Here is a 5,604-nt window from a genome sequence, read left to right as displayed (position 1 = left end):
TACAAACCAGGGCACAAACCCCAAACTGGTTGTGTGTTTGATAATAATTTTCACCAACCAAATACTAAGTGTGAACTCCTCAAGCACTATAGCAGTCTTAACATGGAGTCACAGACAGTCCCTTGGGCACTCCGGTCTATCATGCCACCCAGGAAAGCCTTCCTTCATGATAGATGGTCCCTTTCACCAAAAATGACAATAATATTCAGGTTACTCCCAGTCCCAAAGGACCAGTCACTTACCCCAGGTCAATTGTACCTTAAAAATGTGGACAAATTGGAGAAAATCCAGAGGAGAGCAACAAAAATGGTTCAAGGTCAAGAAAACATGGCCTAGGAGGAAAGATTGGGAAAAAAATGGGTTTGTTTAGTCTGGAGAAGAGGAGACTGAGGTGGGACATGATAACAGTTTTCAGGTTGTTACAAAGAGGAGGGTGAAAAATTGTTCTCCTTAACCTCCAAGAACAGGACAAGAAGCAATGGTCTTAAATTGCAACAAGGGAAGTATGACGGGTAGTCTACATATCACAGGTATGGTGCCTCCTCCTGGCCATTCTGGGGAATAGCTCACCAGGTTGACACCTCTCCCTATGGTTGCAAGCCATCCCTCCACCTCTAGCTCTTTGTCTGCAGCCCCTCTCTCCCTCTAGGAGCTGCTGCAGTCTCTTCATGACTCAGCCCTCTGGCTAAGTCACAGTCAGGGGGGAGTCTATTCTCCCAAACAGGCTCAGGCAGTCTTCCTATGCACTGCCCCTCCAGTGCCACTGTCCCAGAGGCTAGCTGGGGAACCCAGGCCTGCCTCCTACCCCAGGTTCCAGCTCAGGAACCCTCTAGTCAACAGTCAAGATCTGTTTCACCCCGTACCTTGCTGCATTTCCCTGAGCCCTTTTCTACTCTTTTGGCTCTTCCTTCCTTCTCTGGGTCTGCCAGTTTTACCACTGTAACTGTGTCTTTGTGGGTCACAACTGAGAATACCAAATTCAGGACAAACTGCTGAGAAATAGGGCAGACACACCCCAAAACTGGAGGTTATTCTGCCATGAGATAGACCAAACCAGCAACAAAAGTAAACTTCTGTTTCACCACACTAGCTAGGAAGAAGTCATAAAAGCAGTTTCCTTAGGCATTCCAGTGTTTATATCACCACCAAAACCACTGGATTTAAAGATGAGTGGTTCTTTAAAACCAATCTCCTCAAATAAAAGGTTCTTCTGATCCCAAAGGACCAGCCACACATCCAGGTCAATATACAACTCAGAACTTACTCAAAAATCACACTGTTGCCAAACCTTTAGTATCTAAAAGTTTATTTATAAAAAAGAAAGAAAGGTGAGAGTTAAAATTGGTTAAAGGAATCAAGTACATACAGTAATTGCAAAGTTCTTGGTTCAGGCTTGTAGCAGTGATGGAATAAACTGCTGGCTTCATAAGTCTCTGTTTGCTTTCAAATCATCGGAAGGTCCTCAGTCCCTTGGTTATAATACTCCCATTAGTATAAGTTCATAGTCCAGAGGCTTGAGCAGGAAAGGGGCTGGAGCAGGGTAGAGGCAAAATGGAGATGTTTCCAGGGCCTTTCATAGCTTTTGCCATGTGGAGGGAAACCCATTGTTTCAAACAAAGCCCTCAGGACAGCTAGTGGAAAATCACAGGTGACAAGATATTGTTTGGAGTCACATGGGCAAGTCACATGTCCATGCATGACTTCACTTAGTCATAGCAGGAAGCCATTACCTATACCCCAGACAGAACATTCACAGGACAATCCATTCAGTGTAGATGGGCGTCTTCCCTGGCTTGAAGTGGTTTCCATCATATACAGGGTTTACAGTTTGGTTCAATGGTTCTCAGCACCCCCACTATACAAATTGTTCCAGCATCCCTGCCTCTTGTTTGTTGCTGAGCTCCTATCATTATCATCAATTGAACTGCTAATTAATTTTATGAATAACATTTGAACAAATAAATACTATCTTAAAATAAATAGTATTTACAGCTGCAGATGTACAAACCAGAAAGAAGGTTGCTAAAATTGGGCAGCACTGTTTAACAATTGCACAGTGCCCAAATGAAAGGCACAGATGACAGTAAGGTGGAAGAATATCATATCCAGGTAAAAGATATTTGCATATACATGGAATTTGGGGGATTTCAATCCATGACCAACTCCCCAATGAAGTGATCAGACAGCAGAGCGGAGTTCAGGAAGTCGTTGCTGAAAGCAGGTACAATAAAATGTGATGGGTCGGGCATGTAACTGGGCTCAGTGACAATCAGTGGACTGCAGCTGTTGCCAAATGGTACCCCTGGGAACTGAAATGACCACGAGGACAGTCTTCAAAGAGATGGGAAGATTTTATGGTGAAAAGGTATTGCTGAACATGGAGCAGCAAGGCCAGGATAAGAGAAGACTGGAAGATGTGTTGTGATCGGTGTAATCTAGATGAGGGCTGAAGGACCAATCCGTCAAGGTGACATACGCATGATCATTATAAACAAATGTGTGTGTGTAAAATTCATGCACAACCATATTAAAATTATACAACATATTATTACAATATTTGTGTGTAAAATAAAAGAGATTCTGCACCAGCAATACTTTTGTTCATTCCTTATGTGCCAGTAGACTCTCCTGTTTATATAAAAGTGAAAAGTAGCATATTTACATTTTAAAATATCAAATTGAAAACTTGCAGGGAGCGTATGTTGTTATTGTTTGATATAAATACCAATCGAAAAACTCCAGCACAGAACTTCTGCAGTTACTGGTTGAGACTCTGAACTCTGCTGTTCACCAATCAGGCAGACTAACGCCAGGAGAGATCCGGCCAGCTCCGCCCCATGTGTCGCAGCCCAGAACACAGGTCAGACTCTTTCACTCAGCAGGGCCGGCTCCAGGCACCAGCTTGCCAAGCAGGTGCTTGGGGCGGCCTCTCCGGAGAGGGGCGGCACGTCCAGCCATTCCGTGGCAATTCAGCGGAGGGTCCCGCTCCGAGCGAAGGACCTCCCGTCGAATTGCCGCCGCAGATCGCGATCGCGGCTTTTTTTTTTTTTTTTTTTTTTTTTTTTTTGCTTGTGGTGGCAAAAACCCTGGAGCCGGTCCTGTCACTCAGCGGGTCTGGGTGGAATCGTAAAGGGCGATATTCGATGGAAACAGTTTATGATTTAACAAGTGATACTGTCGGAAACATTCGGCCAAATATAAAATCAGACAGAGACATTCCCAGACGGAGAATGGGCGGCATCGCCACATCAACATGAGAGTGACAGAATAGATACATATAAGGAACGACACTGCGAAGGGTGAGCCCTGTTTTGCGTTATATTGGTTACTGTTTGGGAATCAATTTCTGGGGAGATTCGCTATTCGATTCCGGAGGAAATGGAGAAAGGCTCTTTCGTGAGGAACATCACAAATGATCTGCGGGGCACGGATATAAAAGAGCTCTCAGACCGCGGAGTAGGCATTGTGCGAAGAAGTAGGACTCAGTATTTGTTTTGAATTATAAGAGTGGTCGTTTAATCTGCACGGAAAGGATACTCAGAGAGCAGATCTGCTGGCCGGATGGAGAACTGTTTGTTAAATTTGAGGCTAAAGTGAAGGATAAAATGAAACTTTATGAAACTGACATTGAAATAAAATGTATTAACGATAATGCTCCCAGCTTCCAAACGAAGGAACTGGAGTTAAAAGTCAGAGAGTTAACAGTGGCGAGGACCCGATTCCCAATTCAGGAGGCGCAGGACCCACATATGGGCATTATTTCTCTCCAGGGCTATCAACTGAGCACGAATAGGCGTTTCTCTCTGGTTGTGCAAAGTGGATCCGATGGAGTTAAATATGCCGAATTGGTGCTGGGAAAGTGGCTGGACGGAGAAGAACGAACTTTACAATCTAACCTCTACAACCACTGACGGAGGAGATCCCGTTAGGTCTGGCACTTCGCATTATCAGAGTTATTGTTGAGGCTGCAAATGACAATACGCCAGTCGGTCTACAACCTGAGTGTTCTGGAAAATGTGCCTTATAGGGTTCAGGGCGGTGACAGTGAAAGCGCCTGATCCTGATGAAGGAATCAATAAAGAAATGCAATATTCAGTTAGAAAGATAACTGATAAAGCTTCCACTTGGACTCGAAGACGGCAGATGTAACACTTGTGGGGAACCTGGACTTTGAGGAATCTGCGTGATATGAAATTGAAGTGGAAGCGCATGACGGGAAGTTCTTTTTGAAAGATCAAAAGTTGTCGTTGTGGTCCGTGATGTGAATGACAACGCTCCGGAAATCGCTCTCAGGTCTCTTATCAGCTCGATGCTCGAGAACTCTCCCCACGGGACTATGATCGCCCTTTTAACTGTGCAAGATCCGGATTCAGGAGAGACCGGGGAGGTCACGTGCTCCCTATCCAGCAACCTCCCCTTCCAGCTGAAGAAACCCTTCGATAATTATTACAGTCTGGTGACAGACCGAGCCCTGGACCGGAAGCAGGTGGCAACATACAACATCACAGTGACCGCCACGGACAATGGGACTCCTCTTTCTACAGCCACCACGATCCAACTTCGGATTTTAGACACGAACGACAACGCTCCCCTCTTCGATAAAACATCCTACACAGCCTACATCACGGAGAATAACCCGAGAGAACCCTCCGTTTTATCCCTGAGGGCGCATGACCCGGACGGGCGGCGGTGGGGGAAGAGAGAAAACGCCAGTCACTTACTCGGTTACCGTGGGTCAGATCCGGGAAGCTCCTCTCGGCTCCTCCATCTCCATTAACTCTGAGACTGGGGCTCTCTACGCTCTGCGCTCCTTCGATTACGAACAGTTCCGGGAGATTCGGTTCCAAGTGCAGGCTCAGGATGGGGGTTCCCCACCTCCCAGCGGTAATGTCTCCGTCACTCTCTTTATAATGGATCAGAATGACAATACCCCGCACATCTTACATCCCTCCTTTCCCACCGATGGCTCCACGGGAGTGGAGTTGGCCCCTTACTCCTCCGAGCCGGGTTACCTGGTCGCTAAGGTGGTGGCGGTGGATGCAGACTCCGGGCAGAACGCCTGGCTCTCCTACCAGCTGCTGAAGGCTACAGAGCCGGGACTCTTCTCTGTGGGACTCCACAGCGGCGAGATCAGGACAGCGCGCTACTTTGTAGACAAAGATGCGCTCAAGCAAAATCTGGTGGTTTTAGTGAAGGACAACGGGCAGCCCCCTCTCTCTGCCACGGACCTCTGTCACGGTGGTGGTGGCTGACAGCATCCCCGAAATCCTCTCCGATTTAAGCAGCCTCTTAGCTCCTGTAGACCCCCAGTCCAGCCTCACCTTGTATTTGGTGATCGCTGTGGCTTCCGTTTCCTGCTTGTTCTTTACCTTTTCATAGTGTTACTGGCCCTAAGGCTCCGCAGATGAAGAAACTAGCAGCTGTTTGACTCCTCGAGAGTTCCCGTCTCCCAATTTGTGGGAAAGTTATCATAGCTCTGAATAATAATATGGTTTACATTGAAATGTGCATCAAAATCTGGAAGCCTGCAGTTAGATCACTTTCTTTATTGCAATATCTATCTATCTATCTATCGCTGCTCTGCTGCCACATAGCATCCTATTA

General features: G+C 46.5%; 1 pseudogene; it reads left to right on the top strand.

Moving 5' to 3' along the window:
* The first annotated feature begins 505 nt into the window (after nucleotides 1–505).
* LOC135882923 (protocadherin gamma-A12-like) lies at nucleotides 506–5,379 on the top strand (annotated as a pseudogene).
* Nucleotides 5,380–5,604: the final 225 nt, after the last annotated feature.

This window comes from Emys orbicularis, chromosome 8 (genome assembly GCF_028017835.1).
Source record: "Emys orbicularis isolate rEmyOrb1 chromosome 8, rEmyOrb1.hap1, whole genome shotgun sequence".
NCBI classification, from domain to species: domain Eukaryota; kingdom Metazoa; phylum Chordata; order Testudines; family Emydidae; genus Emys; species Emys orbicularis.
This window is presented reverse-complemented; position numbering and strand designations above follow the sequence as displayed.